The sequence below is a fragment of the Nanorana parkeri genome, unplaced genomic scaffold (genome assembly GCF_000935625.1).
Source record: "Nanorana parkeri isolate BGI_ZX_2015 unplaced genomic scaffold, ASM93562v1 scaffold274, whole genome shotgun sequence".
Lineage (NCBI taxonomy): Eukaryota > Metazoa > Chordata > Amphibia > Anura > Dicroglossidae > Nanorana > Nanorana parkeri.
In genome coordinates this window covers 1176764-1188776 of record NW_017306542.1, presented here as the reverse complement: position 1 = coordinate 1188776, position 12013 = coordinate 1176764, and the positions used below count along the sequence as shown (strand labels likewise).

Sequence of the window (12013 nt, the reverse complement as noted above, 5' to 3'; positions counted from 1 at the left end):
CCCTATCACGAACGGGGTTCAGCGTGTTACCCGCACCTGTTGGCAAAGGGTAGCCACACGCTGGTCCGTTCAGTGTAGCGCGTGTGCAGCCCTAGACATCTAAGGGCATCACAGACCTGTTATTGCTTGATCTTGTGTGGCTGAACACCACTTGTCCCTCTAAGAAGTTGGACGCGGACCGCCGGGGGTCGCGTAACTACTGTAGTTAGCATGGAGGAGTCTCGTTCGTTATCGGAATTAACCAGACAAATCGCTCCACCAACTAAGAAAGGCCATGCATCACCACCCACAGAATCGAGAAAGAGCTATCGATCTGTCAATCCTTTCCGTGTCCGGGCCGGGTGAGGTTTCCCGTGTTGAGTCAAATTAAGCCGCAGGCTCCACTCCTGGTGGTGCCCTTCCGTCAATTCCTTTAAGTTTCAGCTTTGCAACCATACTCCCCCCGGAACCCAAAGACTTTGGTTTCCCGGAAGCTGCTCGGCGGGTCATGGGAATAACGCCGCCGGATCGCTAGTCGGCATCGTTTATGGTCGGAACTACGACGATATCTGATCGTCTTCGAACCTCCTACTTTCATTCTTGATAAATGAAAAAATTCTTGGCAAATGCATTCGCTTTGGTTCGTCTTGCGCCGGTCCAAGAATTTCACCACTAGCGGCACAATACGAATGCCCCCGGCCGTCCCTCTTAATCATGGCCCCAGTTCCGAAAACCAAGGAAATAGAACCGGAGTCCTATTCCATTATTCCTAGCTGAAGTATTCAGGCGACCGGCCTGCTTTGAACACTCTAATTTTTTCAAAGTAAACGCTTAAGGCCCCCGGGACACTCAGTCATGAGCATCGGGGAGGCGCCGAGAGGCAGGGGCTGGGACAGGCGGTAGCACACCTCGCAGCGGACCGCCAGCTCGATCCCAAGATCCAACTACAAGCTTTTTAACTGCAGCAACTTTATTATACGTGATTGGAGCTGGAGAATATTTTATTATAGAAGATAAATAGCAACGAAACATAGTCCAAAACAGGAAATACAGCACACCACTGGAACAAACACAAATACAGGAACATAGCCATAATCAAACATATGCATAAGACCTGGCGGTGTTGACACCCACACAATCCTAAGGGGGAAAGTGTGGATGGGGACACACACCATCCCTGCCTGCACCCACAGCCCTAAAGTGCCTAACCATATGGATCCATGAGAAGGGGATATAACCCTATGACAATGGACCCATCTTCAAAACATCTCAACAAATCTTACATAATCTAGTGGAATTCGGCCAAGGATACCTTACATGGTCCAAATAATGAAACCTCAACCTAGAGGGGAAAACAAAAGTAATAAATGTGCACATTAACATCATGTACATAAAGGCCTACCTATCCTCTATGAGGATGGCCCTTTAGCAAAAAAAGTATATCAGAAAAAAGTCCTTGGGAAAAAAAACATCCATAGAAAAACAAATCCATAGAAAAAAAAGTCTATAGAAATTCCATAGAAAGTCCTCATATGGGATAACTTCCCATAAATCAATCTCCATAGAGCAAAGTATTTTAAACATTACACTATCATATATTAACATCCCCTCCCTCCAACCCTCCTTCACCCGTACATACACAACCCCTCAACCCACCCCCTCCCCTGCCATACTACCCTACAAAAGACACACACTCAAATCTGGCAAATCATCAAATCTAGCAAACCATCAAATCTAGCGAACCATCAAACTGGCAAACTTATCTTATCTAACTTATCTAACTAACTTATCTAACTAACCCGGTCCAGGAAGAAGCTACTCATCTACCCATGTGGTAGCCTCTCCATGAAAATCACAAAAAGGTTCCAAAATCTAAAGGGGGTGTATCAAGTATAGTATTGTGAAATAACCCATGCTACCAAGGCAAGGGACTCCACGGGACCATTAAAGGCGGGTGGACCTTGAGGTTCTTCCATAGATTGTGCCAATTTGTCGACTCCATGGAGTCCCTTTCGGTGTTGTAGATACCGCAAACAGCTCTCCTGATGTCGTGCACCACCACCTGACAGGTAAGGTTTTTCCTCTGCAGGGAAACCTGACACCGTGCGTTCCACATGAAGTATCTCACAACTGCGCTAACTAAAAAAAGTGTGCTCAAATTAAACCTTCTCCCCTGGGAATTGGACGTCCCGTACACCCACTCCGCGTAAGTCATGCGGGACAGGCAGAGGATGCCCAAGGCGACTGAGACCTCTCTGTAGACATGTACGTTGAAGGAGAAAGTGGTCCATGGACTCCTCTTTCCCAGAACACTCCACCCGAGGACAACCGCGGTCCTGAATGTTCCTGTACTTCAGGTTCCCCCGAACGTAGAGTCTACCATGGAAGGAGAGAAACACCACGTCTCTGTACTTCTCCGGAAGACGTCGGGAATTGATGTTTCTATTCTACTCACGCTTCTACCTCGGTGATAGGTAAAACCACCTGTGGGGTTGGGGAAGTGTTGAATGTACACATCCACCAAGCCAGCCTGACTAACCATTCTATTCAGAAAGATGGAATCGTATCCATGCCTCTCAGTGGCACCTTTCCTGTCTTGTGGCCTAGTGATGGTGTCAAAATCACCGCCAATGAGAAGAGTCTTGGACGTATAAAGGTAGGGCTCTATCTGGCTAAGCAGGCACTTCCTCTCCCACTTACTATGGGGACCATAGAAGTTAATGATGCGGAGAGGCTGCCTGCCCAATGAGACATCAAGGACCACGCATCGTCCTTTCTGTAGCTCAATTACTCTTTGTATGATGACATCCACATTCTTAAAAAGAACTGCTATCCCCCCGTACCTCTCTGTGGCCAGAGAGAAATATGAGGGTCCCCATTTCCACTCTCTTTTTGCCAGATGCAGTGCTGCCAGGCTATCCAGTCAGGTCTCCTGTATCAAGATAACATCAAAGTGCGACCTTTGAAAATAGTCATACACTGCAAACCTGTCAACACGCTGTTCACATTCACTGTGGCCACAGAGAGGACCGGGGGTACACAGCCATGAGTAATTTAAGCTGGACGAGACTTTTCGCTTCTTCCTGGACCCTCCCTCCCTATCTGCTTCGGCATCGGATGGGTACCGCTTAACGGACACTCCCGCCGGTACCGAATCATCATCTCCTAGGGTAATCTCGTTGTTGATGTCCTCGATTACCTCTGTGACCTCTAGCATGTCTGCCATCTCCTGTCCAAGTGTCTCGTCACCCCAGCTGGAGGAAAGAACCTCAAACTTGTTTGAAGAGACCACCTGCTGGGCTTCGGGGACACCCGAACCGGAGACTGGCTTCCGGACATTTCTAGTAGAGGCACCCTTGGTAGACCAATCGGGGGCCGGTAGACCCGAGGATCCAGCCAGAGGAGTCCCTTTGGTTTTAGAGGCACCTCCACCCTTGCTCCCCACTACCTGCCATTCCGTCTCCCCACTCTTTGCGACCTTGACTTTGCCCTTGCCTTTAGAGGAAGCAGGAGCCTTAGCTGTGATATGGGACATTTGAGCAGCAGCAGCCGTCTTGGGGAGGAGGGGGAGGAGGAGCCAGCAGATCCCCGGCTGCCGGTCTGGGAGGACCAGATGTTCCCACCTCCTGCGTCCCCGGAGCAGCATTGTCCATGGACATGTCCGTCTCCCCTCTCCAGATCCCCTCATGTTATGTTGTGCCTTTGGGCACGCCCTATAAGAGTGACCCAAAGCTCCACAGAGGTGGCAACGCACCTCTCTGCAAGTCTCCCTTAAATGTCCGACAGCACCGCACATTGTGCACTTTTGAACGGTACAGGCGTTGCTAAAGTGCCTGTGCGATCCGCAACGATGGCATGTCCGGGGTTGCCCCTAGTAGAAGCAGGATACCCTATCTGAACCAATAAAAAATGAGTTTGGCATATGTTGGGTGACCCCCCCTTATCTCCCTGATGATCATGGGGACAGTCCACCCACCTGTCCAGATACCGTCCTCATCTAGGATTTTGTTTGGAGCGGCCTTAACCTCCCCAAAGCGCTTTGCCCAAACCAGAATATCAGCTATGGGTATTGTCTTGTTCCTAACTAAAAACGTGACCTATTTTAACCCCTGGCAGGAGATTGGAATGGCAGTAAAATGCTTCCACTTGGACCCTTCCTGTGCTTTGGCTCCCTCCCACCTTGCCCAGAAATGGTCCAGCAATTGCGATGTGAGAAAGGATACATCAGATTCTCTGATCCCAGTTGCATGGATCAAGGCATATATATCCGTTGCTATGAATCCAAAGTCTTTGAGGCCTGCTACCACCCACCGTCTATGCGGGACCCTGTTCCCTCCCCCGAACGCCAGCCTGACCACATTCCTGCGATTACCCGCCAGGGATGGGCCAAATGCGGCAGGCCGACCGGCATTCAAACGGGGAGGGGCAGTGCCCCAAGCTCCTGCGACCCTCCTCCCTGGTTCCTGAGTAGGGGGGTTCCATGTTGGGGGGTTCACAGTTGGGTGGTTCCCTGTTGGCAATACAGTGTCAGGGGTCTGACCTCTCAAGGGAGCATCAGTCTGGACAACAGTAGAGGAAACAATCTTAGAGGCACCAGCAGTTTGAACATCTATTACATTCATAACATGGCTGTGGGTGATACATACGCTGCTTTAATCTGAATGCCCTTCTGGAACCTTGTGTCCACCTCCAGCATCCGAGGGTATGGAGTCCTGCGGCCTGTCTGCCACCTCGTCCCCGCGTGCAGAGCACTGCTGACACACAGCTGACAATCCATGGCCGGAAACGGCCGCCCGGGAGTCACCAGGACCGGACGAAGTGATGTCCGGACCGGAAGTGACATCATCGGGACACCCAAAACCGGAGTGGCGTCAGATGCCGTGATTTCGTTAGCGGCACCATTTCCTCCATTACCCTGCAGGCGGCTCAGGATCCCATCCTGGCTTTGATGTCTCTTTTTCATGCCTTCCAGGAGCTCAATCAGTTGTTCCAGTGGCATCTCCTGCAGTGCCTTCTCCTCCAACCTTTTCCCCTTAAGGTGAAGGTGGGGTCCGGGGACTAGAGACCTCAGGCTGGGTGCCCGGGATCTGATCTTGCGAGTCCTCGTCTCCCAGCACTGGGGAAGGTAACACCAAACATCTCTGCTCCTCCTGCCGCAGCTCCCTACATTCCAGGAGGATCCCTGATAACAGTAGGATCTCCACCGAAGGGACCGCATGGGGCTTCCCAATTCCATTCTTCCATTTTCACAGAGTTTCCTGTAGTTTTTCCTCCAACTCCTGCAGTTGGGCAACCTGTCCTGCAATCTTCCGGGACCAAGCCTGAACCTCACCCCCAAGATCTTAATCTCCTCCTGGGCCGGCGGGAAGCCGTTTGGAAGAGAAAACTGGTCACCTTCCTTCCCACACCAGAAAACTACGCTCTTGTCCTGGTTAATACGGGAGCCTGAAGCGGCAGAGTACTCCAGAATCATGCCGACAATCTCCGTGGCCTCCTCCTCATCAGACACCTCCACCACGATAGAAATGTCATCAGTGTAAGCCACAATCTTCAGGGGCCTCTCCGGAGTCCTGGCCACTCCCTGTAACGAACTCGCCTCAACCCTTCGGATGAAGGGATCTATGGCGAAGACGTACAAGAGCGGGCTGAGAGGACAGCTCTGCCGGACCCCGGATCGAACCTGAAAAGACCTGCCCCTCCAGCCGTTTACACGGGCGAAGCTCTCGGCCCCTCTATACAAAGTGATAAGCCAATTGATAAATGTCCCCGGCAAGCCGTAATTCCGTAAGACCGACCACAGGTAGCGGTGATCAACCCGATCAAAAGCTTTGGACTGACCAATTGCCAGGAGGTACTTCCCCCACTCCTCAGCCCTGCACCTCTCAAGGGCCTCTCTAACCTCGAAAACTGCATCGAAGATAGATCTGCCCCCCACAGTACAGAACTGCGACAGGACATCCCTCGCCAGGCCCTGCATGCTCTTCAACAAAATCTTTGCCAAAACCTTCCTGTCAACATTAAGCAGGGATATGGGCCGCCAGTTCCCCATATCCGCTGTGTCGACCACATTAGGCTTGGTTAACAAGATCAGAGCAGAAGTCCTCATAGAGGGTGGTAATAATCCTTGAGCAAGGCTCTCATTATACACCTCAGCCAAATGAGGGGCCAGGAGAGTGCAGAACTGCTGGTAGAACTCGACCGTCAGTCCGTCAGGGCCAGGGGACTTGTTCCTGTTCTGCTGCATTATACTCTCCGTGACCTCTTCAATGGTAATCTTGCTAAGCAACTCATCAGGAGATAGATTCACATTATCAGAGGGTATGAGGTTCCCCAGAAAACCATCGGCCCGATCCTCCAGGGGTCTCCTCCTTCCGAGAAGCTCAATATAATAATCGCGGACGACCCTGTGGATCCCCTGAAGAGACTCCTCCAAGGGCTCCGTCGGTGATCCACAGACAGGTAATGGTCTTAGTACCCTCTTTCTTCTTGCAACTGAGATAGGGATCGGATGAGTGGTAAGACCCGTGATCCCTCTCCTTTACAAGAGAAGCAAACCTGTCATATTGATAACCTCTCATCAAAGACTTGACCGCTGAGATGTCCTCAGGGGCACCTCCCCGGGAGACCAAGCTGTCCAGCTTCCTAAGTAAGCCCAGATACATCTTATACCTTGTGGCCTGCTGGTTCCGGGCAAGATTGCGAAACAAGCCTCGCGCCCTAGACTTCACCATCTCCCACCACTCAGACTTCGCTTGGCAGAAATCAGCCAATGTCATCTGGTCGCGGAAGAAATCCTCAAAAGCCTGTTGAACCCTCTGTTCCACCAGGAGGTCCGAATTAAGCCGCCAGATCCCTCTCCCCTTATGTGGAATGTCCCGGATGTTCAATTGACAAGACAAAACGTGATGGTCGGAGAATTCTACCGGGCCCAGCACAGGTGCAGAGACCGGAAAACCCTCCTTAACATAAATCCTATCTATCCTACTCTCACTTCTACCTCGGTGATAAGTGAAACCACCCGTGGGATTGGGGAAGTGCTGAATGTACACATTCACCAAGCCTGCCTGTCTAGCCATCCTATTTAGAAATATGGAATCATATCCAAGCCTCTCAGTGGCACCTTTCCTGTCTTGCGGCCTAGTGATGGTGTTAAAATCACCACCAAAGAGAAGGGTCTTGGATGTATAGAGGTAGGGCACTATCTGGCTAAACAGGCACTTCCTCTCCCACTTACTATGGGGGCCATAGAAATTGATAATATAGAGAGGCTGCCTGCCCAGCGAGACATCAAGAACCACACATCATACTTTCTGTAGCTCAATCACTCGGCCAATGACAACATCAGCGTTCTAAAAGAGAATTGCTATCCCCCCGTACCTCTCTGTGGCTAGAGAAAAATATGACGGCCCCCTCTTCCACTCACGCTTAGCCAAGTGCAATGCTGCCAGGCTATCCAACTTGGTCTCCTGTAGCAACATAATATCAAATTGCGATCTACTAAGATAATCATACACAGGAAACCTGGCCGCACCTGACAGCATACTATTTACATTCACTGTAGCCACAGAGAGTACAGGGTACATAGCCATGAGTGATTAAGCTGGACGAGATTTTCCTTTCTTCCTAGACTCCACATCACCCTCATCATCAGAAGGGTACCGCTTAATTGATACCCCTGACGGTAAAGGGTCATCATCACCCAGGGACACCTCTTCATCAGCATCACCACCCTCATCCATCAGATCCGCCATCTCCCGATCCAACGCCACATCCGCCCAACTAGAGGACAGAACCTCATATCGGTTGGTGGGGGCCAGTCCCTGAACCTTCGGAGATCCAGGACCAGAAACCGTACCCTGGGTCCCCCTATGGGGGCGCCCAGAAATTTTAGCAGGAGCAGGCATACCCGATGGAGAAAGGGGGTGGACCGAAACTGGAGTCCTTTTACCCTTACCCTTAACTGTGCACCACTCAAAACAGTCATCTCCGAGGGCTGACACAGAAGGGATCACCCTAACAGCAGAAGGAGGGGAGGAGCCACCCAATTCTACAGGTACTAAACTAGGGGCAGGAGCACCCTCAGAAGGCACCACCACACAGGATGCCACCCCTAAACCCTCGACCTCCGCCGTAGCGGCAAGAGGAGGGGTAAGAGGAGGGGCAGCCAAAGTACCAGCCGGGGGAACTCCAACAGCACGAGGGGGCTAGTCAGTACAGGCACCTGTACCCCAACCGGTTCCACCAGATACCCTGTCTCCCCATTCCAAACCGACTCCAAATTAGCAAAGCCTCAGGGCATGCACGGTAAGAATGCCCTATCATCCCTCAGAGATGGCACCGAATCTCCCTGCACGTATCCCTAAGATGTCCCACCGCCCCACACATGGTACATTTTTGAACAGAACATGCATTACTAAAATGCCTGTGGGACCCACATCGGTGGCAAGTCCTGGGCTGACCAGGATAAAAACAGGACACTCTATCTGACCCTATGAAGAAGGAATTTGGCATGTGCTGAAGCCTACCCCGAACCTCCCTTAATACCATAGGAATGGTCCACCCCCCCCCATCCAAATCCTATCCTCATCGAGGATTTTATCAGGTGGGACTTTCACATCTCCGAACCGCTTTGCCTAGACCAAGACGTCCGCAACCAGGACAGTCTCATTACGCACTAGGAATGTTACCTTTTTAAGCCCCTGGCGTGAAACAGGAATGGCCACAAAGCTCCCCCACGTGGAGTCTCCCCGCCTATGGGCCTCCCCCCATCCCTCCCAAAAGCGGTCTAAGAGCTGGGAAGTAAGAAAGGAAACATCAAGCTCCCTATAAGGGCAAAAATGTCTGAGGCCAGAAACCCCATCTCTTTCAACCGGGCCACCACCCACCTGCGCTCTGGCACCCTGCATTCCCCTGCAGACACCAGCCTCACCACATTCTTCCTCCTCCTTGATAAGTTAGGAGCGAATGCAGCAGCCCGGCCGGCTCCCAAACGGGGGGGACCCACACCCCAAGCACCTACGCCCGGCGTCCGTGCCGGAACAGGAGGTGCAACCCCAGCTGGAACCACGCCCGCAGGAGGAGGGGCATTACCCCCAATGGAGGCCCAGGATGGGCAACTGACCCAAGGGCCCGGGGGCCCACCAACGCAATTGGATTTGCCCCAGGAGTGTCCCCCGGAACTGACACCAAAGGACCCAGCAAAGGGGAAACAGAGGGGCCAACACCATTCCCAACAATATTTGCACCACTTGAACCTTCATTACCACTATCCAAACATGCGGCCAAAAGGCTGTGGGTGACATGCAATACATCAGTGTCAACAGTATTCCTGATACCCTGAGCAACCACAGCCTCCCCGGGGGCCCCTATTGGGACATTCCCACCATTAACAGGCAAAATCTCACCATTTCCTGCAGCTTTCTGGACTCCTGCAGTTGTCTCAGAGTAACAGGAATCTCTTCCAGGCACATGTCCAAAAGGCGGCTTTTCTAGTGGCTTTTCCACTGAAGCATTACCAGCAGCAACGTCTGCAGCACCCAAACTGAAAGTGGAACCGGAAGCCACCGCCAGGGCTCCACGTGGCCCGGAAGTGACGTCACCGCAAGTGCCCTGCAAACCGGAAGTGACGTCACCCACAGCCCGTCCGACTCCCAACTCCACCTCTTTTGGGGGGGTGTTGGGAAAGGGGGGGAAGGGGCGTTGGGAAGGGACACTGGAGAACCTCCAAAGTACACAGGTGCATTCACCAAACGGGGATGCCTCCCCAGGCACACGGGAAGCATTGGTGGAAGGCAGACCAGGGCGAGGAGGGCAAGCCACCCTCTTTTTCTCGCCCTGAGGCTGTGAAAGGGGAAAATTCACCCCTGACTAGACAAACTCACCCTCCTCGCCAGATCCAACCGACCCCCTTTCTTGCACAGAGACCTCAGGCGCCCTCCTCGAGGAATCCTTTTTCTTCTTTTTCTTTCCTGCCTTAATACTTCCTTCGCACAGTTCTTCTCCAAACTTTAGTAGACTCTCCTTAATAACAGGGCTGCCATTTTTCTCAGGAACATTAAGACACCACACATCCTCCTTCTGGCCGACATCCTGGGTTTCCTGGCGCTGACCATCTTTCAAAGCTCTGGCATCCGAAGTTGAAGCTCCCTCCTCCACCTCCGACTCCAGGCTAGAGCCGACTTCCGCCTCTATCGCCCTCCTCTCTTCCAAAAACCTTTGTCACCGCTCTCTGACCGTCACCTTAGGCAGGCCCGCAGCTCTTCTTTGTAGAATGGATTGCACCTCTGTAATCTTCGATTCTACCTCATCAATATTGGAAAGCACATCCTGCTCTTCTTGCTTCTTCTGGATAATTTCCTCTCTGATAGGTGCTCTTTTCAAACTGGTAGTTTTATTTGACATTGCTCTCAACTTCTTCAGTCGATTCTGGAGCTGGCACAATATTTTATCATATTTGTCATGCTTTCCCTTTAAATCCTTAAGAGCCTCTAGGAGCTTCTCAGTGGGCGCCTCCTGGAAAGCCCGCAGCTTCACTCCTCTTCCTTTCACCACTCCAGTATAGGAATGGGACATCATTCCGGAACCTGCACCATCAGGTGGCGTACCGGGGATCATATCCGGCGAACCCTCTCTGGAGTCGTGCAGCAGCGGAGGGGACTGTTCCAGGCATAGGCGACCCACCTGCAGGAGTTCCCTGCACTTAAGGAGCACCCCAGAGAGCAGCAGAATCTCCTCTGTAGGCACTGCATGGGGCCGCCCCACACCTTTCTTCCACTCTCTGATCTTTCCGTCCATACCTCCTTCCAATTCCTCCAACAGGATCACCTGTTTGCGGATTCTCCCGGACAGGACCTGGTGCTCAGCCCAGGACAGGTCCTTCCTTAAGGGTCTGCCGTCCCCAAAATCCAGCACGGCAGAAAGGGCATCGAGCCGGGCCTTCCATCCCCAAGCCGGGGAGGGAGGCCGACCCTCCATAGTGGGCCTAAGTCAGGCCAAGGTGTGGGAAAGGCTCCCCCAGTGACTGAAGCCACAGAGAGACCAGGAATAGCTCTTTCTCCTCTGACAGCCGGACAGCAACTGAATTACCGCGGCTGCTGGCACCAGACTTGCTCTCCCATAGATCCTCGTTAAAGGATTTAAAGTGTACTCATTCCATTTACAGGGCCTCGAAAAAGTCCTGTTTTGTTATTTTTCGTCACTACCTCCCCGAGTCGGGAGTGGGAAATTTGCGCGCCTGCTGCCTTCCTTGGATGTGGTAGCCGTTTCTCAGGATCCCTCTCCGGAATCGAACCCGGATTTAATGAGCCATTCGCAGTTTCACTGTACCGAACATGTGTACTTACACGTGCATGGCTTAATCTTTGAGACAAGCATATGCTACTGGCAGGATCAACCAGTTAGCCATTCGGCCGCGCAAGGGGGTGGCGGCGGGGGCCCCCATGACTGATCAGGCCCACCTGCCTGCCACCATCCCTCGCTTTAGCACCGGGCTTGGCAAGGCCCGTCGTCCCCGTTACCCACCCCCCTGTTCTCTGTGTGGGCCGAGCCGGCCGGAGGACACTTGGCTTCTCCGAGCGGGCCGACTCTACCTGTCAAAAGCCGGATGTAGCACTGTGACAACATGGTCATCAGTTTATGGATTGCGTATTGGTGTTGGGTTATGTTTAATTATGTTATAATTAAACTTGAAGCTGACACCTTTTTTCTTCATAACACTAGGTGAGGCTCTGCCTCACTTGCCTCCTCTGACCGCACGTCCCTGGTATGTAGAGAGGAAGTCTCATCTTTTCTCCAGCTTTCCTGATCAAGAACATTTGTTTCAGGTCAGTGGCTCAGAAATTACTAACATAACTAGGTTATGTGCAATGTACTGGAGTGCATTCTCGCAAGATTACGAACGCCCAGCTTTCCCTAGAGGTAGCAGTGAGGTAAGATGTGGTCACTGGCACCCTCTGGAAGCACTAGAAGCTTTTTGGGGGCAAACAGGAAGGTGCACTTTAAAACATGAGTATGAACAAAATGATAGGACATGAGG

General features: G+C 52.1%; 1 long non-coding RNA gene across 5 annotated transcripts; it reads right to left on the bottom strand.

Moving 5' to 3' along the window:
* Nucleotides 1-398: 398 nt before the first annotated feature.
* LOC108787624 lies at nt 399-11411 on the bottom strand. 5 transcript variants are annotated; one of them, XR_001941271.1, is made up of 3 exons: nt 11057-11411; nt 10391-10392; nt 399-968 (listed from the first exon to the last, which is right to left on the bottom strand). It is a non-coding gene; the product is annotated as an uncharacterized LOC108787624 (long non-coding RNA). The 5 variants fall into 5 exon arrangements; XR_001941273.1 differs by lacking the exon at nt 10391-10392 and adding an exon at nt 10202-10203; XR_001941270.1 differs by lacking the exon at nt 10391-10392 and adding an exon at nt 9505-9506.
* Nucleotides 11412-12013: the final 602 nt, after the last annotated feature.